Raw genomic sequence first — 27,263 nt, 5'->3', positions numbered from 1 at the left:
TTTATGCGTGTGCCGTTCAAGATTCCAGAGTTATATCTCTAGCGGCCGCGTTGGTTCTAGAACCAACTTCAATGTTCACGTTGTGCGCGTAATCTCATTTGAACGTTCTGAGCGTGTCTAAATGGCTCCCAGCTATGCGGTCGTTGTTAACGCAAGGCAGCAGTTACACGTCTAATGGGGCGGTAACACATAAATAGAAAGACGCGAGGGCGTGCAGCATTAATGTTAGCATTCCTCAAGGTACGTTATGGCACTTGTGAACTCAAAGGTTGGAGGCTTTTTTCTAAACCTTTTGGAACATTTGGCTCTCCAAATTACTCTTTGTGTTTTTGTTGCGTGAGTTTACTTTCTTTTTACTGATGGTACGGCTTCGTTTTTTGTGAAGTGTGAGTGTTAGGAAAAAAAATGAAGATCAGTTTGCGAACGTTTTTGCGGACAATTTTCCGGCAGTGACATTTTTCATGCTTTTTTACTATAGCTATAGGACATGACGATCCTCTTTCAGCGCTGACAAGTCATTATACAAGAGTTCTCAAGTTTCCAGAAGTGCCCTCTTATATTTCCCCATTAATTTATCTCACTTGACACACTGGTGGCCTCACAAAAAATAAGTTCTGCGTGTATTCTTTGGTATAGCGCGATCACTATGTACAACAAAAGAAAACATTTCTTTGTTTTCTTGTTATTTCTAACTTGCGCAACACACCTGTTGCTGGCAGAACTGACGATCGCGAAGAACAATTACTAATGAAATGCTTACGCCTGGTTTCGCGCAAACGCTGCAGGCTTTTGTTTTTTATTAATTTGCTCTCTTCTTTGAAGAGCCTAAACGTAGGAAAAATTGCGCGGACTGTTACACTTTTTGTTGGCTGTTCTATTGTCGGTAGTTCAAAAAACAGGAAGTCCTGACAAGTTAAAGGGGCCTGGCCGGCGCGGATCAACGTTTATTTTCAGAAAGCTGTCGCCAAGCAGTTTCACGCCTTCAGAGCTATGCTGTGGCTTTGTTTAACCACAACACTGATAACTACAACCAAATGTGTACTTATCTAATGCGCAGTTTTTTATTTTTTTGTCATGTGATACTCACCATACTTGCTTGTGCACGTTAACAAGTATTTTCGGAGCGTTAGTCATTCGTCAAGCTTAATATCTCTAGGTTGTGGATAGTTTCTGTGTAGACCATTTAAGGCAAATGGATGACCTGTTAACAGTATTGGTCTGCCTTGGTAGGCTGGTATATTGAATAACGTGGCAAAGAAGTATATGAGCTATTAATACAAGTAATTATAAGGTAAATGTAAAGAAAAAAAATTCACGAATAGATAACTTTCCACCAGCAGGAATCAAACTTGCGACCTTGACATAAAGCGTGCTTTCACCTTTATTTTTCTCTTCCTTTCCATGATTCTCATCTTGCCCCGCCGCGGTGGTCTAATGGCTAAGGTACTCGGCTGCTGACCCGCAGGTCACGGGTTCAAATCCTGGCTGTAGCAGCTGCACTTCTGATGGAGGCGGAAATGTTGTAGGCACTTGTGTTCAGATTTGGGTGCACGTTAAATAACCTCAGGTCGTCGGAATTTCCAGAGCCCTCCACTACGGCGTCTCTCATAATCATATGGTGGTTTTGGAACGTTAAATCCCAAATACCAATCACTATCAATCAATGATTCTCATCTTGTATTTTTATTCTTTCACCTTTGCGATGATTTTTTCTATGTGTTTTCACTCTGATTTTTCTGTATAGAGTGTCTCTGTTGTATTGTCTTATTTTTGTGCGTGCCTGCACAAGGCCTCATGGCTGTTCCAGGGCACAATAAATAAATTATTGATTGGTTGAATTATTCATTGATTATTATTATTACCAATACTCCGAATTCTTAATATAGGCTAAATCTGTACACAAATACTTGTGAACACACGAAGTGCTTGTTGAACGCAATGATTAGTGGTGACAGCGTGCACGTGACTCGGTTTACTTGCGGCAAAATATTTATTCAGAACATATAAAGGCGCGATCTACCAGTAGCGGCGTTGTTTTTCACTTTTTTTTTCCGCTATACGTAAGTGTCGGAGTCGTGTATGCACATAAACAGCGGGATACGGGCTGTGCAGGGGATTCTCTACATCAAATGCACACATAAAAATAACAGCATACTCAGAAGACGTGTATGCAAAGAAATACACAAACTAAAGTCCTCGAGTGTTTGCAAAGTGTGTATAAGTAATGTGATGTCGAATGCTATGAGACTATTTCATTTTCAGCAAGCTTTTGTAACCAAACAAAACGTCCAAATGAGCATTTGAGATCTTTTTTTAAGCATTTTGCGTCATTGTCACGTTAAATGATTGGCCCATATATATGATAGACGGAGGCAGTGCCATTGCATTTCAAGAGGAGCTGTAACGTTTGCGGAGTCTACCAGTCCCACAACAGTAATCGCCATTCAGAATGTTTGAGCTCCATTCCTTGAGAACTCTGCCTTCGCTGCTTTACCGCCTTGAATGATATTTAAGTCTGATAGTGCGAGCGACGCAGTTCTTAGCTCGGAGTGCAGCGGAAGCGCGGAACTACAGTCGAGGCAAGACACGAAATATAGAAGAAGGTAGTACTGTCGTGAGGAAGGATTTATTGCTGGTGTTTTACGTGTCAAAACCAAGATACGATATAAGACACGCCGATATAGTAGGCTATGTTGCATCCGTTTAGAACACCCGGTGCCCTTTAACGTGCACCTAAGTATAAGCTAATGCGCGTTTTTTGTATTTCACGCCTATTGAAATGCCAGAAATCGAACCGATGTCCTCGACCTTATCAAGGCAACGTCATACGTGCTAAGCTACCACGAAGCATTTTTATTGCTTCTTTTTTTTAGTTTCAAAAGCTTTCTGTTGGACATGGTAGCACACGGTGTTTAAAACACTCGCGAAACAAGTTCTTGCCGATTCCATTGATTGATTGATTTGTGGGGTTTAACGTCCCAAAACCACCATATGATTATGAGAGACGCCGTAGTGGAGGGCTCCGGAAATTTTGACCACCTGGGGTTCTCTAACGTGCACCCAAATCTGAGCACACGGGCCTACAACATTTCCGCCTTCATCGTAAATGCAGCCGCCGTAGCCTGGAATCGAACCCGCGACCTGCGGGTCAGCAGCCGAGTACCCTAGCCACTAGAACACCGCGGCGGGGATTCTTCTTGCCGATTCCAATCCGGTTATTTGTTCAGAAACAAAATGCATCTAACGCCCTAGAACATCCGGGTATACATCCCAGGAACGTCTGCTTTATAAGCAGGGCTTGGTGTTTTCAGAGTTCATTTTCACCCAAAAGTGGAGGCTGTTTTTCGCAGTGTATTTACTCATGGTTAGGTCGGCATCTATCCGAGCTTATTTCTCGTAGAGCTCCAATTTTTCGAAATTCGCTATTTAATTTTGCAGAATACGCTGCTTCAATGCGCTTTTAATAATTAATATTGACAATGAAACTCTGTTTCATTGCGGCTTCAAATCGTGCTCTTCAAATATTTCATTACTTTTCTCACTTAACGTTCATTTACCTTGTTTATAAGCCTGAAGTGCTCTGCTGTAAACTCATGAACGTGTACTTTTTGGGGGAGCTGGAGCTCATCGAACTGCTGCTGAGCTTTTCCGCCCTGCCTCCTTCATTTTCTTGATGAAAGTTGGCTTATTATACCTATTATTATTATTATTATTATTATTATTATTATTATTATTATTATTATTATTATTATTATTATTATTATTATTATTATTATTATTATTATTATTAACAATAAACACTGACATTGTTTTTGTCTCAGCTCTGCACCACCTAAAACTGTTTTTTACAATGTACAGAGTCTCTCTTTTCCGTCTTTAAAGAAGGTATCAGCATAGTTGTGTCTATTCGCCTTTATTTTTCACTTCCTTTCCATGATTCTCATTTTGTATTTTTATTTTTCCCACTTTGCGCTGATTTTTTTCTGCGTGTTTTCACTCTGTTTTTTTTTGTATAGAGTGTCTTTATTGTATTGTTTCATTTTTGCATGTGCCTGAACAAAGACCTCATGGCTGTTCCAGCGCACAATAAATAAATAATTGATTGGCTGCATTCTTGATTGATTATTATTATTCCCCATACACCGAATTCTTGGTATAAATTAAATTTGAACACAAAAACTTATGAACACGCGAAGTACATTTTAAATGGCTGGAAGATTAGAGCACGCGAACACATGAATACAAGTTGAAATACTTGAATACAAAACGCTACCGTTTGTTCATATCACAATCTTGAGGCTTGCTATCATATGAGCAAGCATAGTTTACGAGTTTCATACTGCTAGTGGCCGTATACTTATTTAGATGAACTTCAAAGTACTGAAGCTTATCGGATAATTGCGAATTGCTATTGATCTTAACAGCGAGTGTTCAGCGTTTATTTTTCGGATTTCTCCTAAACCAAGGAGCCCTATTTATAGGCAATTACACTCTCGTTAAGCCACTCCGCTGTTGTGTTTCCTGCATTCTTCTGCCGCCTGCATAGTTATCGACACTCGTTTGCTACCCTGTTGATTCCAGTTTGCTAACTGCTTCATTACTTGTTTTACTATTTCCCATTCTCTCGATAGTCAAGTAGACTGCATAGCATTACTGAGCACCACGAGAGGAAGGAGCGTTTAGAACGAAGTAGACGTCGGCCCGTCTGCCCAATGAACGGGATCTCTGAGACGTCCCTGAAAAATGAGGCGAAGGTTGCTAATTTTTTTGCTCACTCCAATCTGCACGCCCGAAAAAATCAGCTTCCTGCGAACGGCTAATTGTTCAATTATCTGGGGACGTGTCCTTCGCTTTCATCATTACGCAAGAAGCGTTTGACCTCACAGTGGGTGTCGGGTGCGTGCTAATCAAACGTTAACAAGCGAAGCTTCCATGGTGTCGCGGAAGGTTACACAATTCACCCTGAAGACAAGGCGTAATCAAAGGATTAAGGAAAAGTTCACTCTATTTCACATACACTAAATGTTTACCTCTCAGCAGACCCAGTTCGTTTGTAGATCACCACGTGTTCAGCATATTTGAGGCAAAATAATGATAGTAATGATAAATAAATTATCAATCAATCTCTAATGTATTTAACGTGCCCTGGAACAGCCATGAGGTCTTTTTGCAGGCATACGTAATGAGAAAAGCAAACAAACAACAATAAAATATAGACAGTCTTCAGAAAAATACAATAGAGTGTGAAAACACACAAGAAAAGATCATCACAGAATGGGAAGAATAAAACGAGAATGTGAGAATCATGCGAAGGTAGTGAAATTATATTATTATTATTATTAATATTATTGTTATTATCATTGTTATTATCATTATTATTATTATTATTATTTTATATTATTATTATTATTATTATTATTATTATTATTATTATTATTATTATTATTATTATTATTATTATTATTATTATTATTATTATTATTATTATTATTATTATTATTATTATTATTATTATTATTATTTAGGCTTTTACGTGTTAAACCAACATACAATGACGAATGCTGCATGCAGTTCAGGACTTCGGAAATCTACCCCATCGTAGGCTGGTTGTTTCGTTCTGACATCGCAAGAGTACACGGGCCACCGTCAACTCTTCAAGAGGCACCAATTGACCAATAAATCCATGCATACTAACCAGGGCCGAGTCGTTTCTAAACTCTTGACACCGACTATAAGTGAAATGAGTAAGTAATCAACATAGGGACTGTCGACGAGTGCTTTACTCTGGAGTACAACGTACACAATAGAAACAGGACACACTGCTACTGTCCTTACACACGAGGCCCGAACATAAAGCTCCGCCAAGGCCACTAAATGGGCCGAACGGAAGCCCAACACCGGCCAAAACCGTGGGCGCGAAGCTGACGCCTGTACGCAATTCATCATACGAAGTAAAAAAACAGATACACATTAGCAGCGGAAATGTCATGTCCGGAAACAAGCAATCACCCACCATGGAACGGCCGTACAAGGATGCGGGCAGAACATCGTTATCCGCTGCGTTGAACAGCTGTTGTGTTGCGGGCGAACAGCGGAAAAACCAGTAACAACGTTCGCGCAAATAGAGAATCCTTTTTCGCGTGTGTCGGGGGGGGGGGGGGGGGGGGAGGTTTTGCGGTGCGTAGGTGGAATAGCAGTGAGGAGGGCCGTAGCAATCTTTTCTCTTCGATAATTGGATAAATTTGACGCAGGCGTGGACTCTGATAAAGCATTGACCATAAAAACTTGATATGACCTTGTAATCACCAACTGCAATAGGGCATGCGGATCGGCAGCACATTTTAGTTTCATCTTTAACTGTTTGTTTCTGGTAGTTTTGTTTTTTTTTGCAATCTCATCGAGAGATTGCCAGCATCGCAACGTCCACAGTTATACTAGCATTCACCCTCTTAGTTACATAAACACGCTACTACCCTAGTAACTTTCAATGTCACCCGCCTCAATGCCAGTAAAGTATTAACAATATCTTTTTACATAATCAATAACTTTTTACATAATTTCACACTTCGTGGTGTAAATACAGCCACGTATGAACAATGCCCTGGGTTAGCACGCGGTGCTTCAGTGCGATTATGTCATAAACACAATGAAGTTGATCAATCAATTGCAATGTAATTTCGAATGCAGTTAACTCACTCTCATTGTTGGAGTATTTTTGTGCAAACTAATGTTGAGCCAGTAGCCAAAGGCAAGTGTATAGGCCCGTTGAAGATGTATGTAGCAGCGGCTATGCGCAACGTCAAGTGCACGTCTAGTTCTCAATAATACAAACTTATACAGTGATGCGAAATATATTAGCTAAAAAGGAAGTAACAGTAAGCAGTATGTTGTTCATATAGATCACTAAGGGTATACATAGTAAAAAACACTTAGCCACAAAACTGAACGAAGAAAAAACATCTCATACGTACAAACAACATTTTCAAATGCAGTTGTGCACGTGTTTACGTGGAATAACTTAGCAACCCTTCAAAAGTTCCGAGGTCCTTATTCTCATAGCATTGCAACTACTAAAGAGTCTTAATGACCATGCCAGAGAGCTTGTTCGTGGTTTAGAGAAAATAACTAAGAGCAGACGACGAGTAAGCGAGGTACATTTTTTGTAGTAAACGCCTTGGTGTGTTTATGGTGTATTAACGTTTCTGACTGATAGAGCTCTCCGAAAAATGAATATATGGGCACGTTGCACTGTTGAACATCTCAATCGGCTCACGTATTCTTTCCTACCTTGTGTCCTCACTTTTTTCTTGTGCGGTACTCCCTAAGTGGTATTTCATAGGACTTTCTCACAGAGAAAGAGAGAGAGAACGAATACCAGAAAGGCAAGAAGGTTAACTGGACTAGGTACAGCTTCCTCTCCTACGCATAGGGAGAGGAAAATTAGGAGTAAAAGAGAGAGAGAGAAGGAGAGACATATTTCGCAACACACACAGTGCGGAGTTTCATAAGCGGAGAGACAAGTAGGTGATATGTAGAAACCGTAGACAATCGCAGAACAAAAAAAAAGAACATGGGTTATTTCTTGAACAAAACTGAGTTAGTCTAATATTTAATAAATACTAATTGATTACTCGCACCGTAATGGAACATGAGTGGCATGCTAAAGTTCTCTTCAACATTGGAATCTTGCTCAGGAAGCCATCCGAGGTTGTTCTATTGGTTGAATAAGTGTTCAAATTATAGCGTCCCATAAAGAGACGAAAACAGCATAAGACGAGAAGATACCTCATAATTAATATCTACAAAAGACGCATATGAAGGACAAGCATTACTAACAAGTACACCAAATTAAGAGGTTCAGAATGATAAGGTGGTTTACCACAAACGATTCCCAATTTTCTGAGGGTTGGAAGAAGGCAGGTAGGTATTGAAGTAAATAATGAAAACCTCACGTCTAGCTGTACCTCTCAGAAAGTTCGTTGGTGAGAATGCATTGAATAGAAGACAATCTCAGCCAGTGTAACTAACTGGAACAAAGGATTATTATCAGGAACAAACCAGAAATGAAGTAAAGTGTTTCGTTGGATGTTAAATAGAACCGATGAATTTCCATCGAGGGACTACGCGGAATAAAGGTTTCCTAAATTTGGGTGTAAGGCAGGGGGACACAATTTCCCCAATGCTATTTACCGCGTGCTTACACGAGGTTTTCAGAAGCCTAGAATGGGAGCAGTTAGGGATAAGAGTCAATGGAGAATACCTTAGTAACCTGCGCTTCACCGATGACATTGCATTGCTGAGTAACTCGGGGGACGAATTGCAACTCATGATTACGGAGTTAGACAAGGAGAGCAGAAAGGTGGGTCTTAAAATTAATCTGCAGAAAACGAAAGTAATGTACAACAACCTCGGCAAGGAGCAGCGCTTCGAGATAGGTAATAGTGCACTTGAAGTTGTAAAAGACTATGTCTACTTAGGGCAGGTAATAACCACAGAGCCGAACCACGAGATTGAAGTAACTAGAAGAATAAGAATGGGGTGGAGCACATTCGGCAAGCACTCTCAAATTATGGCAGGTAGATTGCCACTATCCCTCAAGAGGAAGGTATATAACAGCTGTATCTTGCCGGTACTTAGCTACGGAGCAGAAACCTGGAGACTTACAAAGAGGGTTCAGCTTAAATTGAGGACGACGCAGCGAGCAATGGAAAGAAAAATGGTAGGTGTAACCTTAAGAGACAAGAAGAGAGCAGAGTGGATTAGGGAACAAACGGGGGTTAAGGATATCATAGCTGAAATCAAGATGAATAAATGGACATGGGCAGGGCATGTAGCGCGTAGACAGGATAACCGCTGGTCATTAAGGGTAACTGACTGGATTCCCAGAGAAGGGAAGCGGGTTAGGGGGAGACAGAAGGTTAGGTGGGCAGATGAGATTAAGAAGTTTGCGGGTATAAATTGGCAACAGCAAGCACAGGACCGGGTTAACTGGCGGAACATGGGAGAGGCCTTTGTCCTGCAGTGGACGTAGTCAGGCTGATGATGATGATGATGAAATTTGGCGTTCCGATGATTGGAGGATTACCGAATGGCCCCATTGTGTTAGTTGGTGTGGAAATAGCACTCTGTAGGGCCAACGAATTCCTATTATGTATGTATGTATGTATGTATGTATGTATGTATGTATGTATGTATGTATGTATGTATGTATGTATGTATGTATGTATGTATGTATGTATGTATGTATGTATGTATGTATGTATGTATGTATGTATGCATCTATGTATGTATGCATCTATGTATGTATGTATGTATGTATGTATGTATGTATGTATGTATGTATGTATGTATGTATGTATGTATGTATGTATGTATGTATGTATGTATGTATGTATGTATGTATGTATGTATGTATGTATGCATGTATGTATGTATGTATGTATGTATGTGTGCGTTTGTGTGTGAGCGTGCGTGCGAATGTACGCGCTTGCTCGTGCATTCGTCCACGTGCGCACGCGAAAACATGCCTTCGCGTGCTTTTGAATGTTTTCTCGCACTAATACTATTCTTGAGGCAGAGCACCCTTTACAGGACAACCACAACGCCAACGGTCAGCACTGGTTCTGTCTGTGGGTCTGCGAGTAGAAAGAGTGCGGGTGTTTGAGTAAGCTCCTCGCGGGTAGTGGCCGACCCGCTCACGGGTTCTTGTGTGATGCAGTTCTTGTGCTCGTTATCGAAACGGGCATGGTTGAGGCACAAAAAACGCTTGCTGTTCTCCTCAACGAACTACCTTTACCACCTTCGGAATACTCCACAGACCACGTGTTGAAAGCGTAATCAATTATCGTTAATTCAATACTCGTAGACTTTTCACGTGTTAATGTGATAATTTTAAGCTATACAATCATACTTTATGCTTTTACGTACATAAATAAAAAAACTGGATAGCCACAATTTATCCTTTGAATCATTGATGGCCTCCCACAACTTATCAAACAGCGTGGTGCCCTTGGCCACACCTGGTACTTGCTCCAAAAACACCCACTAATCATGATAATCAGAGTATTTCACAAGGCAGGGCTACTTATTCCAAACAGCCTGGTATCAGGCTTTGCGTAGGCAAGTCGTAAGCTGAGGTCAGAAGCTGTGCTCTACCTGCGTCCTCCGCTTTAGTTAGTTTAAATAACTTTCCCGTGGAGTAATTACCAACTCTCCAATGAGCAGTGCTTTTGGCTTCGTCCGGCTCTAGAAAGTGGCCCGCGCTTCACCTGCGCCCTCTTTCACAGCATGTCCTCATAATCTACAGCAGCATGTCCGTGAACTACGTGCCCGCTCCTAGAAGCACGCTTGCGCCGTTGACGTGAGTTAAGGGGGCGAACTTTCTTAATCGCCGAGGGGTGAGTTGCACCACTCTTGCTTGCAGGTGCCTTAGTAAGGCATAATTAATGAACAGAGCAGCAATTAATTTAGCCGAGGCTGCTCGGTAGGCGTTCTAAACCTTGCCTCCACCGGTCGGAACCCCAGCAGCACAGTACTTATGAGAATAAGACGAGAGGAGTGAGCGTGAACAGTGACTGGGAAGGCGAAAAATTTTGGAAATACGCTTTAGCTTGATATGAACATAGTGTGTGACTTATGTATGTACGAAATACTGCAATTTTGTTCCTTTTAATATAACCCACACTTTGTAGATATAATCTTGAATAGCGGTCTTTTTTTTTTCTTTTTCCACAAACGTGGTTTAAACCACTTCAAATTTAGGGCTGTTACAGGCTAAGAACAACTGTGTTAATGCATGTGCGAAATTATCTCAATCGGCCATGATTTTTACTTGCCAAATAATGAAATTTCTGTGAGAAATTTGACAGGCTCAAGGCGACGAATGCGTATGCCACAGTATTCCATGAAAGTGCGCACCCAAAAGTGTCGGGTTGCGGTAGCATGTGCCAAAAATTATCGCCCGGTAGCTTTGCTTGCGTGGTAACGTCGCTCATTGACTAAGCGCAATGTAGGTGCTGCTTTCATAGCTCCATCGCGTACGCAATGGTTTCACGTTGCGGCCGGCCCCGCCGCGGTGGTCTAGTGGCTAAGGTACTCGGCTGCTGACCCGCAGGGCGCGGGTTCGAATCCCGGCTGCGGCGGCTGCATTTCCGATGGAGGCGGAAATGTTGTAGGCCCGTGTGCTCAGATTTGGGTGCACGTTAAAGAACCCTAGGTGGTCTAAATTTCCGGAGCCCTCCACTACGGCGTCTCTCATAATCATATAGTAGTTTTGGGACGTTAAACCCCACATATCAATCATTACGTTGCGGCCACGCTGACTCGCGCTTCCAGCACACATCGCTTCTTTCTTTCTTTCTTTCTTTCTTTCTTTCTTTCTTTCTTTCTTTCTTTCTTTCTTTCTTTCTTTCTTTCTTTCTTTCTTTCTTTCTAACAACTATGCTTTTGCAACCCTCGCTGTAGTTTGTGCGATGTCACAAGAGCATCCTTACGAATCGGCACGACCTCTCGTCCCCTTATCCTTCGCCCCAGTTGTTTTGATCTTCCGCTTCGCTTCCAAAACACAAGCACTGATTTCTACGGCTCTGAATGCAATAACTCGGAAAGATGGAAAGAAAGATGGAAAGGAAGAACGAATAGATGAGGATAGAGGAAATAAAATTCTAGGAGAAGAAATTCCTTCGCGAGGCGACTTTAGGGCCCACGCGAAAATATACGAAGGTGAATGGCTAGCGGAAAAGAAATAGCAGGGTAGTGGGAAAGAGAACTGAGATAATGGAGGAATCATGGGAAGGTGAGAAGGGAAATTAGGAAAGAAGGGAGCAAAACACACCACAGAAAGAAAGAGGAACAGAAAGAATAAAATTTAAAGAAAAGATGGATTGAAAGAGGAGAGAGAGAGAACAGAAATGGCAAAGAAAGAAGAAGAGAGAAAAACAGAGAGAAAAAGAAAATAATAGGTAGAAAAAGGAAGATAGAAAGACTGATCAAATTAAAATAGAGAAAAATAAAAAAACACGGGTGGGAGTGAGGAGAAAGCAACTAGCTCTGCCGCTACGCAGTTTTCGATTGCGCTATTCGTGAGGAGCTGTACCTACTATTTTTTTATTCATACATGCCCCACTGGTTCGTCTCTCGCCATTATATGACTCGCGCAAAATTTTACTTGTGTATTTCTACGGTTATGTTCTACAGAATAGGGTGAGAGAGAATGAAATGAGGGAAAGGCAGGGAGGTTAACCAGAAATTAGAGCGTCCGGCTTGCTACCCTGCACTAAGAGAACAGACAATGGGGAAGAAAGATGGAATGCGAAAAGCCAAATAGACGCGCGAAAAAAACAAACAAAAAGTGAGCTGGGGAGCTTATTCAAAAGCCACTACCACACATAGTTTACCAAGGCCTTCGCTGATACTCTGTACGAAGGCAGATAAAATACGGTTCTCATATATGCTGCCGCATACTCAAGCCCAGCTTATCCAAGCATGAGAAACGAAAAAAAAAAAAACGATGGGCGCTGGACACGCGAGCAAGTCCAGCCACAGCCGCTACACCAAACAATGCTGCAGATGCCCGACGGACCAAAGAAAGCAACTTACGTATGACGTTTAGTCGGTTAGCATCGTAACATTCACTGTAATTTGATATTGTTCCAAGAAACGAAATGCAGCTTGAAAAGATACATGGGCTAACGCGTTCCGTTACGCACTTTATCGGGTCAGTGGAGAGGAGACGGAGGCAAACGATGAACAAAAAGCATCTGTTGACGTGTTTGCTTTCTTATCGCCTTTTCATCAGTTTTAATAAAGAAAGTAATATTTCGGTTCTGGTCAGCAACCAGTGTGTGCACCGTGTTTTCCGCAACAGAACAGCCAACAAGACAATGCGCGAGAAATTAGTAAATTTTAGCAATGACCTGAAAGCGTAAGCTTAAATGAAAGTTCAAGTATAATCCAGGGCTCGAGGGAACGCCATCAGGCGAAGGGCATACATTTCTTGCAAATAAAGTAACACTTGCCAAAGTTTCAAGGAAAAAGAAATTAACGGCGTTTCGAGACCTCTACTGGCCTGTCGTTCCAATACAAGCGTCATACGGTTTTTTTATGTTGTTGTTGCAAATTTGGCGAGTGTTAGTTCATTTGCAAGAAGGCATGTTTTTTCATGGACTTTGTACATATCTATGAAAACACCAAGAAATATTACGGCAGCATTAATGCATGCTATTAATGCATTATTATTTGTTACAAAGCTCATGTCTCAAAAAGTGTGTTTGCAGGGATTTTAACGTTTGCGCTTGATGGCAGAGCGCAGAAAATGCGGCGATACAGATGATTTTATCCGCAAACTTTGATTTTGAACTTCAGATTCCATATTTTTTGTATTTCAGATTCGTTCATTCATATTTGACGGCGATACCGTCCACCGTGGTAAAGTAGACTTGCGAAGTCTGTTAAATGTGCGCAATTTGGTTTTCTACGTGTGCTCTAGGGTGAAGATTGATCCGAGATCACTGAGCCGAAAATACGCAAAATTTATCACTATTGGAGATTTTAACTGAATTCAGGTCCGCGGCTGTAAAAAAAGTTTATTAATAATGTACGATGTCTGTATTTACTCCATGCTCCTTGCAGCAACACTACCATGCGACCTCGTTTCATGGTATCGACTCAATTACAACAGACCGCGTTTCGCAAGGTTTTGACGGTTATTGTTTTGTACTGTGTTTTACTTTCCGTTATTTTTATCGCTATGCGAATAGTACTGTGTACGTTTTTAAATAAAAAATGACAGGGAGACCTATTCAAGCAATGCCGAAAATTTCTGTAGCTCGCGCTAGAAACACAATGGGAAAAATACAACGGATTCGATAGGCAGCTTTTGTTGTGCCAAGCGTGAGAAAAATGCTAACTTGGTGGTCTTTTTTGTTTCTCTTGAGTTTTTTTCTTCTTGACTATATTTTTTCTTCCCTCGGTTTTTCATGTCTTTCTTGTCTGTGCAAGCGTTTTGTCTTTTTTGTTCTCTTTCTATCTTTTCTTTTTGTCGCTGTTCAGTTGTCGCTTGTTTCCTCTTTCTTTATTTGTTTCTGTTTCAATTTTTTCTTTCTTTGGTTTGTCCTTCTGCACTACTTCCTCTATTTTTCTAATTTATAATATTCTACGCATTCCTTTCCCCTCTTGTTTCTTTCTCTTCTCTTCACAATCATTTCCCTTTCCTGCCCTCTTGCTATACAATAATACAGAAGCCTGTGTCATGTTGTGTCGCGTGCTCGGATAGCCATGTGTTTATAAAGCTCGCCTTCAAATAGCGTATGTTTTTTCTAGCGTTGTTTCACAAATAGGCGTGCTCATGCTACGCAAGATTTCTCGACAGGCTGGCCAGGTTTGAAATTTTCGCATATTAAAAAAAACTTTTTTTAGAAATGTCAGTCCAGTTTTTTTGTTCTTTATTGGAATGATATTTCAAATACTATACCATCATATCTGAGCAGGACAAGGCAGACAGAAAGAAAAATAAGTGAGAAAATTAAAAACAAAAGATGCTGGGAGTTTAACCCGGTAAAAGTAACTGCTTTGCTACCGTGCGTAGGGGGGGGGGGGGGAATAGGGTTTGTAAAGAGTACAGACAAGACAGAGAAGTACATGACCGTACGGGCACTGTAATATATTATCACTAACTATTCAAGCAACGTTCTTTCATTATATTTATATTGATGGAGCAATGTGTGTTACTGTAAACGGCATTTTTCAATGATGTGTATTGATGAGTATACCACGTTAGTAACCCGGTAATAAAGACAAAAATCGTGGGTACATTGTTGCGTGATCACCTCGTTTTTTCCTGATGATTTTGCTCTTTCTTTCTGTGTTTCTCTTTCTGACTTTTTTCTTCTTCCTCTTTCCTTTTTTCCCCCTTGGCTGTGTGCCAGGCAAATCGGCGTGCATCTTCGGGAACGAAAGCAGAAGACGAAGAAGGGAGCACGTCCAAGTTCATGACGAGAATTTTTGGCCACGACAAACAGTTTGCGCCGACATTGAATAGCTTCGCTGTTTGCGAAAGAAAATAGATAGACAAGTGCGTTAAAACAAGGCAGTAAGCTCATCGATGTACACCTGAAAATTCCTTTCCTAACCTCAGTAGGGAAAAGAATTTGGGAAAAAAGGTAACGTTCAAGATTTTGGTTCCCAAAGACGATGGGTTATATTCTCTGCGTCAGCTCTTTTAATGCCTGCTCATATAACTGCGTACGATGGAAACCTGGTGTGAGGCAACGCGACGTAGTGAACTTCAATTTGTTTTAAAGGCCAAGATACCTAATTTCGTTAGTGCGATGTGCAAACAATGAGCCTTGACTATTTTTTGTGAACATGGCCTGTCGTGTATTTAGACTAAGTTATGTTTATGGCGAAGCAAAGCTCGAAGCGAAACGATATCCTGTACGGTCAAATGTTATAGTTGAATCGTAATTTACCAATTTTGTCAGATGGTTTTTGTGGGAGCAGGAGTGTTTATCTACTTAGCCCTTCGTCCAATGAGATTTTCGTTCTCAACTTTTTATTTGCGCTTCAGTGCCCATTTTCTAAGGTTTGGTGAAAACGGACGTTATCTTGGTTGATACAGCACGCACGAAACGATGACGAAGAAAAATAAACACAGACAGGCGCAGACACTATACGGAAACTGTTTTGGGAAAAGCAAGCCTATATAGAGGCAATGTCCAGCATGAGAAAAAAATACAAAAAAACCTGAAGAGCAAAACGTCCAAACATGCCGCAAGCAAAGGAAAACAGATAAACATATAGATGGATATCGTTTTCGGCTGGTGCTTCCAAGTTACATAACTTCTGCCTCGCTCAGCGGAATTGATGGCATGCTGACACACTTATAGCTTTTCCTTTGAATGTGGGAGGATTGAGTCACTTCCTTTACTGGCCAGTTTGTATGATACGACAGTATCATTGTGTCATGAAAAAAGAGTGCGCTGCTACATTCGTGACAACGAGTAGGGAGAGCGAAAGGTAGCATACCAGTCCTTCTAGACGTGTTAATATCCTGAACTTTCATTTCCGCCTGGTTCCTTCCTTCTCTCTCTCTCTCTCTCTCTCCCAAGCTAAAAAACTAAAAACAACGGACTTTTGTGACCTGTAAATGAATATAGACAGGTGCAGGTTTAGAAGCAGCTTTAAGCACGTATAGTGAAATGGTTTTTTTATACAAGTATGATACTCTTCTTTATAATATGGAACAGTATGATTATAGTAAAGTCTGCGCAATGCCCGTGGGAGCTTACGCATTCAAGGCGTGATCCTAACAGGGGAAGCGGTGGTGCTGCGAGGGAATGCACCAGGTGATATAGCGCAGACCATCCAGGTTACGTTAGTCTAGGGATTATATTGAATATGAGGGCGGCGTAAACATTCTCTGGAAGGGATGGTGAGTTTGTAAGTATACGAGCATCGACTAACTGACAAGGGTCGTGCGTGGTATTTAGGCTCTCTCTCTCTCTTTTTGTATATATATATATATATATATATATATATATATATATATATATATATATATATATATATATATATATATATATATATATATATATATATATATATATATATATATATATATATATATATATATATATATATATATATATATATATATCTGGGGTGCTCCAGCTATATTTAGCCAGATTCTAAATATACATGCCGACACACGCAATGATGACAAGACCAAAAAAAGCATGTTGCCGACCGTTGTCTGGAGCTAGACTATTTTTCGTATTTTAAAATATTGGTTAATAAGATCCGTAAGGAAATAAGGTGGATAAAAAGTTCAGGGAAAAAGTTCAGGGAAAATTGGTTCGCAAGACGCCCGATTAGAAAGTTTCGAACTTTATTTCTGGTAATTATTAGTGTTTTTTTGCTAACTACCAATGCCCGCAAACAACAACAACAACAAAAAACACCAGGTGACAAACCCGCTCGCGCACCAGTGCACACGATGCGTCCCCTAACAGTGCATGCTAGCGTCTCGAATCTCGTGCCGCATGCTCGCGTCTCCGCTTCCGCCGAAGGAATTGGATTGGATTGGATAAACTTTTGTTTGGTCCTTCAAAACACAGATCAGACACCCTCCTCTCCTCTCGCTCCTCTCTCCCTCTTTCACCTCGCAAAGCCGACGCAGGCAGCGTCTGCTAGTAAAAACCAACTGCTCGCACTGGACAACCTTTCACTGGCCTCCCGGTATATGTAAGCACTGGATCACGCTTTAGCAATTCAGTCAAGGGCGTCTTTACTTGGGATTCGCTGGATATTGAAGGCAATGCTTTTCCTTCGTTCATAGAATAAGAATAGCAATAACGAAATAACAACTAAGCATTCCCAAACCATATTCAATTACGCAACATTCACACAACATCTCCACCACTTTGCGTTGCATTTACTGGAGTTTCCCCCGTTGGGAAGTTGCGGCCGGTATTTTTTTTCAGTCTGGCATCAGTACAAAATACAGGAAAAAAAAAGTTACGTATAAAGTTTTAAGCCTGACCGCGTTCGAGAACGCATTACGAAAAAGCTGCGTCTACGGGTCCTGTGCCCCTTTTAAGGTCCTCACAAACAGATCTCGCAAATATGGCACCATAGTTTAGCTTTTCTCTAAACAAGTATTCAGTTCTTTCGAAGTTAGTTCGTGACAAACAGAACTGGTAATGTGTCGTATAGTTGCACTTTCACAACCATTTATTCTAAAGCGGGACGGCTCAGTGCTCTCCCGTAGTTGAGTACGAAGTACTCGAAAGCAGAGCATGAAGTATACTCTAAATCATTATACGTTTTTTTTCTGAACAAACTTTGTAGTTCTCTAACTCAGTTGCATATATTTTTTAACAAAAAAAATGCCTGCAAACTTTTTAATCTCATCGACAAACCTAACTTACTCTCCTCCCCCCTCACCCGCTTGCCTTCTGTGGGAATCCAGTCAGTTACCTTAATGATCAGTGGTTATCTTGTAAAATATTAAACGCAACCGTCACTCCCGCAAACACTCACACAAACACTCTCACATCCACCCGAGTAACACACACGACACTCAGCGCTCACTACCATCTGTTTATTTCTCCTAAATGGCCCTCTTATATACGTAAATATGAGCGCGCAAAGGCAGTAATGAACAGAGGTGTGCATGTGGAAAGTGTACAACACGTGTTGTATATAGTGCCACCACACAACAACGAACACGTAAAAAAAGTAAATACGAAGAGCAAACAAACCAGGTAGAATCACGAAACCCTCGCCTCGAGAAAAGGTATTTCCAGTTGATGTAACACCAAAGACGGCTTGCTGACACAGATATTCTTTTTTTTTTCAATAAAATATGCTTGCAACAGCAGACGTGCAGATAAATTCAAGCTACTTCCAGAAACCTTCGTATCTGTGAATCGTGATTGACAGATATGCCCTATGCGGTAATATGTACCACAAGATTTGCGTACTTATCCTCGTTGTTCATTACCTTCAGCGTATGCTCCCTATAAGCCAGTCATTGAGGCATCTGTTGGTAATGCCAATGGTAAGCCAAATGGTGGAAAGACACGCAGCCATCCACTGTGGCATCTCTCATAGCCATATCGTGGTTCTGTGACGTAAAACCTAAGCAATTTTCGTTGTACTTTATTTTCCAGTGCTCGTGGGTCCACAGAATTCAAGCTTATTGGTCCTGCCCGCGTGGTCCTAGCACTAACATAATGAAACACGCTTCAATAGACTAACTTGGAAAGTCTCCAACGGCGCTTTGTAAGGCACGCAGGCAATTAACAGCAAGCAAACTGAAACCTGGTGTGCTCTACACATGGCACCTTGCAGCAGAGCCATTGAACGGAATTAAAGAAAAAAAAAAACTTAAGACCCTCAAACTAGCGTTGTGTTTCGACATCGCCCATTTATTTCGCGCCGAACGAAAACACGCGCTATCTAAACGTCCGCTCAGGAAACGCTGTCATCCACAGCTCATTAACAACTCTCGCTTTCAGCTCTGCCCCTTTGCAGCAGACTGCTGAGACAATTTTTGTGCAGCTGGTACGAATGTTTTCTCGGCTAATTATACGTGCTCTAAATGCCACCTGCTAGAGAAAAAAAATGAATGCAGCTCGCTAATTGAATTCACAGACTCCAGCGGTGTCTCTTTGGGGCTAAATTTACGTCCAGTGTTGGGCGCAAACAGGTTGAACCCCAACAAAGTTTTGCAATCTCACCTCCGTGTGCCTGTAAGAGTTTGTGTGTGTGCGTTTGTGTATGTGTGAGTGCGAGTGCCAGCAGTGTACCACACTCTCATCCAATAATCTGGCACTACGGCCCATTGGGCCACCGAAGCATATTGGTTCTCAGTCGCACTTTAGCGGACTATTTCGGTAACGTGAGATTTACGCCCGGACCTCCGTACGAGAATTTGTCCCACGATTTGCCGAGAGTTTCGATTTCGAGTGCCGTTAACAAAAGACCTCGTTGTAGCGTACTTGTACCATTCCAATATTGTACCACAATATGCAACGTAATATGTAGAATTTGCACAATATGTCACGTGTGCGCATATTCTTGAGCTGATAAATGTCATCTTTTCAAACAAAAACACTTATTCAAAACATATATTGCACTCAATTTTTTCCAGGCGATTTTCCATGCAATGCGTCGTAGTGGCTGTTCATTCATTTTTAATTATCAAAATTCACCAACCTGTTTATTTATTAAATAACTAAAAATTGAAATACCAGACTCATACTGGTTCACGGATGTCGTGGCCTTGCCGTTTATTCATCAGTGCTTTTTGTATCATCAGACTGTTCTTCTTACTAACGCATTCTTCATTGTTGTTCTGACAGTTGTCTTGTCCTGTCTTCGGCACTTGAATTTATCGCATGCACCCCAGAGAGATAACACATATTACAATGGGATGCACAAAACGCACCTACTATGGATTGGCTCTTCGAGCCTTGATACGGTCAGGTTAGTTCGGTTGCTTTTTGAACTTTTCCCATGTACAATTGGCGATGCAATTCGTATGGAGAAATGTGCTGTTTTTTTAAATATCTTGCTTTTTATTAATATTCCACCACTTACCACTTAACAAGATGTACCACTCACCAAGATGTACCGACAGATCAACGACTCAGTCTTCGTATTCCTCCGATCCCCAAGCACATGCACCCTGAACATCAAGCGGATCGTAGGGCATCACGCGGACCGAAGAGGTGGCCATTGCTTTGGCAATGCCCGACCCGATAACCAAGGTGATCGTAAGTGATTTCCAACTCATCATCCGAAAATTTGACGTGGGCCGTATCTCTCTACACAGGCATACTCAATCATAAAGCATCACACTCCGCCTGTCTCACCTCGTTTTCTTATCTGGGCCTCAGCTCATGAATCCCTTAGTGGAAATGCGCAGGCACGCACTTTCGCCCGAGATTTCAACTGCCGGGCGGAGTTCCTTACGCCTTACACTTATCATTCTTCGACCTCCCAAGCCTGCGAAGAATTAACTCCTTTTGGTCACAGACATTCCACAGCACTACAGACTAGGCATGGCAGCTTGAATCGCAGAGGTCAAGTTTCAGTGCCTTCCTGGCCACTGTGGGATCAGTGGCAATGATTCTGCAGAAAACGCGGCTCGCGCATCGCACCAAGAAGAGCACATCTTTCCGATTCCTTTGTCAAGGACTGACGCTGCAAAGCAACTTCGTCACCTGACACGTAGTCTGTTTCTGCAGGAGTGGAACACCCCAAGCATAAGACATACGAGACTATACCAAATAAACCCTCGACTGGAACTTCGACCTCCATCCGGACTTCGTCGACGTGAAGCTTCACTTCTTTGTCGCCTTTGGTTGGGGGTTGCCTTCACAAAAGCATATAGAAACCTCATCGGATTGACCGACAATGCGGAATGCGACGTCTTCTGCGCCAAAAAAGACATGGACCATCTGGTATGTCATTGCCCTCAATTTGCCTCCGAAAAACAGAAGCTTTCGGACGCATTGCGACAATTGGACGATCGGCCACTCTCTATGCAGATGCTACTGAGACACCGTCCTCGCCTTTCGTTGGCTCAGAAAGTAGTCAGAGCTGTCTTGTGCTTTTTGAGGACTGCAGGCCTACGTGACAACCTTTAACTTTTGTTTAGTGCCACCGCTGCATACGCGCCAGCCGATTGACTGACAATCCTCTTTTTTTTCTCTCTCTCTCTTTCTCTTCTCTTTCCCCTCTCTCTCATCTTTATGCTCCCTTCCCATTCTCCAGCGTAAGGTAGCAAACCGGGCATGTGCCTGGTTAACCTCCCTGCCTTGTCTCTTGTTGTTCATCCTCCTCCTCACAGACTAGGCCGTCTCCGCTATCCTCCAGCTCATAAAGACCTCCCTCGACGTGATGCCGTCCTGCGGCGCAAGCTTCAGACAGGTGTCTTTCCCAACCCCTGCCAACGTATACCCACACCTCGTGACAGCACATTGTAAATACTGCTCACAATTGGCCACCCTCGTACACATGGCATGGACGTTCCCACAGCACGCGCACGCTTCTCACACAGAAGATACATGGGAGTCCATTCTGCATATCATTGACTCGGCACAGCAACGCTGGGTAATCTCATGCACATTGGAGGCTGCGGTGTCCCAAGGGATTCCCGCTGACCTCCTCTCTTCTAAGCAGCGTAATCGACCTCTCGGCTGGTCCCCTCTATTGGGAGTAATAAAGTTTTGATCATCATCATTGCTTTTTATTCTTAAGTACCGATACGTGGCTACCACAAGGGTATGTTCGGTATCATTCACCGACGTCGCGCAGAATGGCGCAGCACCCGCATTAGCTGGCTGTTTCTTTTCTCGGCATTCATTAAATTGCCTTGTCTACAATCCGCGTTCTCTGTATCCCGTTTAAAAAAAAAGCGCATTTTAGGAAACGTGAGCTCGTTCGGTCACAATATTTTTATGGCGGTACGTTTCACACTTTATCGCTTCCAATCTTTCGATCCTTTCAAGGAGATTTTCAATGAGAAGCATTCACCAAATGCCTATACGGAAGAGCTTTCAACATCGCCTGAACGATATACAGGATGACCCAGCTATCTTTAGCCAATGTTTAAAAATATACTGACACACGCTGACAGGCTTGGTCTGGTGGTCCCAACGTGGGGGTGCCCCCCCTGCGCAATAATGTGTGTCCTGCCAGACAATAATAAAGTTTTGCCCCCGCCCACCCACCCACTTATATTTAATGACGACGCGACCGAGTGGGCGTTGCTTACTACTGCATAAGTGTGTCGCACAATTTTTAATATTTTGAATAATTGATTAATTAGGCCACTTTATTTCACTAACAATTGCTTTGACATATTCTTTGTGATTTATCATTCGTTTTGCGAATATAATAGCGGCGTGGATGATGCGAAGAGGGTGTGAATTAGCAACCAACTGTGTGACGGGATACGAGGATAGACAACAACGAGGATAGTCCAATTGACTTTGACATTACCTTCCGTCTATTTCACTTCCATATTCTCCCACCGGCGGGAACGAAACCACCCGCTGAAAAAGCTTACGTGCAGCACACGTACTCTGGCTCTTGTCCTAACCCTAAAACGCATTTTACTATTGCCTCCATTTTTTTTTCACGCTAATAAATTTTGATGCGAAGTAGCTTTTGCTCGGCGCTGTGTCCGTTCATCGGCAACCGTCTGCTCTTTCATTGCGCATGCGCCAACTCTTCCTTCTCTCTTCGCGTGAGCGCGAGGAAGTGGCTCAGCACTGCATGCGCTTCGTTTCTCCTGTCTCGTTCATATCTCCGTCACAGCTGTTCGCCCGTGTATATAGCTGCGCTCGCTCGCCCCATTGCACTCTCTTAGCAGCGTAAAGTGTTCACTTTGCGACACACACACACGAGAATATGCGCAAGTTGGAGGGGGGAGGATAACATAAGCGGTACACAAAATGTACACGACTACAAACACAAATGGAAGCAACGAACGGGAACAGAAGGGAACCCCAGCGCGGCTTCGCATCCCCACACGGTTCTCCTCAGCGGGAGATGGTGTAAATATTTAGGGTCATGAAACGTGCACAGAAAGGATCGGCTGTTGCCCCTTTCTCACCTGTGAGATGAACTCAATAGAACTCGATGAGCCTGCTACAATGCTCGTACTCACGATGTCTGAAAACTCGAACGCTCCCAAATGCATTCGCCCAGTCGAAAGCGAAAGCCAACCCGTTCTTTTTAGTCGTTGTATTGAGAGTTACTGTATATGCTCCCTACGGGAGTAAAGTTGCGCATAGGTTCGGCTAGAAACCACAGCCAAGCGGTGAAGCCACGCAGTATTTTTGAAAGCGACATGCTTAAGCGTATCGCTGATCGATGTGCCTGGCGTGTCAACGCCCGGCGGTGAAAAAAAAATAAATAAACACCTGCTCTCAGAACTGTGCCAAGGGAGTGCGAAGGCGTTTTTTAGTCTTGCTGGTATTCCTGCAACGCAAAGATGTAGCGTAGGACTGGGTAGAATTTGCCGCCACTGCCGATACGAGAAGGGGCGCCAGATATGCAGAATAAAAAGCACGTAACACGAACAAACACGCAATCCATGTCCTCCAAGATTTCGGAAGCGCTCTTCGCCACTCTCAATGCTTGCGGCATCAATTCGTTGAGCATGCTTTTCGAAAACGGTGCTGAATCCACTGAAATGTTTTGCTGTAAAAGCAAATAAAAGCAACCATTCGGAGTTAGCGAGTTACAGAGCGCATGAAGGTGACTTGGTAGATTTGAGGCAAACGGCAACCCCATTCGCTGGCACGGCCATGTTTTTCAGATGTACGCGTACGTTTTGCTCACAGCGTTATGCCAGACAATCTAAAAACCCCTGAAGGCTGACTGTACAGCCTCGACAGTAAACTACAGTAAGCTTTTTTTTTGTTGGGGGGGGGGGGGGAGGCTAAGGAGATAAACTCTTATACCGGTTCACTGAAGCGGCCGCGGAGACATTAATGATTGGCCTGTGATCAAATTTTCCGTTGTGCATGGTGCTAGCAGCGTTTGGTAAACAGACGCATGACGTTTTTTTGTATCTAAATGTAGCATATGCAGTAATCATTGATTTGTTGATTTCGACGCGTCTTCCTCCAAAACCTTGCCGTTGAAATGGGCTCTTGTACGGCCTCAGTGATCAGTCCACCGTTGACTAAACCACGATATAATGTGATGGGATGCCATGTCGTCTTCGTGTGACGCTAAAATATTTCGAATTGCTCGTGTTGACGCCGACGCCGTGGGACTAGAATGGTCCCCTTTTTCACGTTCAGTGAGGCATGCAAATCTTTCGCCTTGTCCACACTCACAGTCAACTTCACTTCGCAAAAAATATGACTTAGATGAACCACCGCTCGACCTACCAGCGCGTGGCTGACGTCTACAGGCACTCGGGCATGCTATGAACAAAAAGAGAACCACGCTAACCGATTCATTTGCAGTGAAAATATCGTGTGCCGAGAAAACAAGGGGCCTCTTCGTGCGGGAATGGTGGTAGAATGACGTCTTGGAACATCATTATCCGCTCCACTGGAAAGCCGTTGTTTTGTGCGCCGGTAACAGGAAACCAATAACAAGGTTTTCGCAATTGCGAAGGCTCGCTTGTTACTGTGTGGTGGGCAAGGCTAACACGCGCACTTTACAAAATTGTGTAGGCAGAACAGTGCCAACTAATACGAGAACGAACTTCTCAATAATTCAATGCTGTCTAAATGCGAGCCGATTCGCAAGTATTCATAGTTATAACGAAGCGTGGACAAATAGGTACAGGGCAAGCGCATTCACCCGTTCTCATGAGCACCCTTGTTCATGTTTTTTTTTGCGCTGTTATAGCCATCGACTTTTTTGGCAAGCAGAGAGAAAGTCACTCCAATTCGACGATAGCCGCAGGCATGGAGTGGTTTTCTGGCCACAAAAGACAATGCCACGTGTGGCAGCCTAGTGTGGCTATGTATAGACTGATGTAACGAGAAAATTTTGGAGTAATATGGGTAGGCTTGAGACAAGAAAATCTCAAAACGCACAGTATGACTTGTCCTAATCCCACAGTAGTGGAGCAGGTAGGCTCTCCCATGGCCCTTTCTGAGCCTGTTCTAATCCCAAAACACACTTCGGCATACGGAAATCCAATGAGGCTGTGTATCATCATACCCATCAGCAGTCTGACATGAGCGTGACACATCTTGCTTATCTAGAGGTATTGCGCAAGACGTAAACTTACCTTCTCGACTTTCCAGTAGCTGCTCAAGTTTCCAGCAGGCTTCGGAAGCTGGGATTAATCCTTCGAATCCTTGTTGGGTGCACAGTTCGATTCTAACCCAGACGTTGGGTCTTTCTACTTCATCCCGCGGTTATCTTCTCAGACGTTCGGAACGTAACTGCCACGTACACTTGAAGCAACTCGTCGTGAGTCTCACAGCCCTTACTACTTTTTGGCACGCCCGCTTAGTTGCAAGAATCGAAACACAGGTAACGTCACTTCTTTTGATACCTGTCAGGCTGGTACATAATTCTAGTCGGTCTAGTGGAAAAGAATGTACTTTTGGTGATCGAAAGAGTCCGCACTCTTGTTTCCAGTTTATTCTGCCGTTTCCTGCGTGTGAGAGAGGAGAATAAGTTGTAGTGAATCACAAGTGATACTCAAATTCAATATAAAATATTGATCAAAACATATGACATCCCACTGAAGCGCAGTGCGCTGTAGAGGTTGTACAACCTAGAAACACGCATGTTAGACAGACTGCGGAAACCTTTTCTCCGTTTACGTGATTCCTGCGGTCACGATGAGCGATCACGTCGAAGATGCATTACTGGCTCATAATGACTTGATTGCACTCTCTTAATTACAGAAAACACACACACAGCAAATAGCGTGATTCAATTCTACAGACGCAAAAGGGAAACGGTTGTAATTCGATCTTGTGGATACATGATCTACATAACCACAACTATTGCCTCATGATTTATTCACCAACGGTTAAAATATCATGGCTACGTTGCGGTGGTACTTAGAGCGTCATGTTATGAAAGTTTTAAGCATTTCTGGCTCTTTACTTTTAGAACAAGTTGTCTGATTGCGGCTACCGAAGGACGATGACAATAGCAAACATTTCAACAGAAAAGTCAAACATAACGCCTCGTTCGCATTCTGTTTGCCTTTGCAGTCCCGTTTCCAAAGCGCGCATTGACACCAAATGACGTCCGTAGTTCGATCTAGCGACGCTAGTTGGTTCAGCACAACTTCCACGAGAGACTTCGGTCGTGTTTGTGTTTCTAACTAGAGCTCTCTTTCTTTTCCTGCTACGCAGGACACCACGGAATACCACTTAATTGAACGCCAAGCGCACGTGCTTGCCTTGCCAACCAACAAAAAGGAGCGAGTATCTCGAAGAGAAACCGAAACAAGTGATTGTATCGGTTTTCGGATTTTCTCGAAGAGGTCCATGCTGGACAAAGTGAAAGTGACGGAGACTATCTGGCTTTGAGCACACGCAACACTTGCGTGCACCATCTCAGTCAGGGAATTCATGCAAGCTAAAGTATCCGCATTGTGTCCGCAACACAAATTTAAATTATGAACGCAGGGCTGCAAGTCTGCTGGAACTTTAGTTAATTTTGCTAAGTAGAGAAGGTGAACCCGCCATTGGGTACTTCTTCAAGGTGAGTCACGTTTGTTGGTGGCACGGGCACAGACTGACATTTGTGCTGCTCTCAAAAGCACTTCCGTATGAGCTGTTACTACCTGCCTTTATAGTACATAAAAAAACGGGGCTGATTATTTTCTCATAAGAATCGGTATAACACAAGAATGAAACGTTTCTTCGCAGAGAATTGTTTCGCCAGAAGGGCCACGTAGTGTATGCTCTATTAATAAACTAGAATGTCACGCAACAAAAAAAAAAACGTGAAGCAGCTCGAAACTTGCGGGGCAGTCCTCAAGCAGAAATGATGTGGACTACGAGGAGAACATACACAGCACGAGGGCGAGCTAACAACTGTCTAAGGTTGACAGTTTGGGCACTCTGCTCATACACAAAGAAGTACTTGCGGAACGAACGCACAAGTATATACGGGACGAGCCCGAACAACTGTCACGACTGTTACATTTTGTTTTTGGGAGGAGAGCACGCTCCTTTCGCAAAGCACCATCGATGCAGCAAGTGAAGAGACCTTCGTGATCTCTGTAACTTCGACGGAAACATGCACTGCAA

General features: G+C 42.8%; 1 protein-coding gene across 3 annotated transcripts in view; it reads right to left on the bottom strand.

Moving 5' to 3' along the window:
* LOC119181772 (inaD-like protein) overlaps nucleotides 1-27,263 on the bottom strand; it is a 307,108-nt gene that overhangs the window by 132,612 nt on the left and 147,233 nt on the right. Inside the window, exon 1 of one of the 3 annotated variants that reach the window (XM_075875375.1) lies at nucleotides 25,274-25,644. The exons of the other annotated variants lie outside the window; for them this stretch is intronic. The gene's annotated coding sequence lies outside the window, so the exon portion shown is untranslated. Of the gene's footprint in view, nucleotides 1-25,273; nucleotides 25,645-27,263 lie in introns of those variants that run through there. 3 annotated transcript variants of the gene reach the window in all.

This window comes from Rhipicephalus microplus, chromosome 10, assembly GCF_043290135.1.
Source record: "Rhipicephalus microplus isolate Deutch F79 chromosome 10, USDA_Rmic, whole genome shotgun sequence".
Lineage (NCBI taxonomy): Eukaryota > Metazoa > Arthropoda > Arachnida > Ixodida > Ixodidae > Rhipicephalus > Rhipicephalus microplus.
This window is presented reverse-complemented; position numbering and strand designations above follow the sequence as displayed.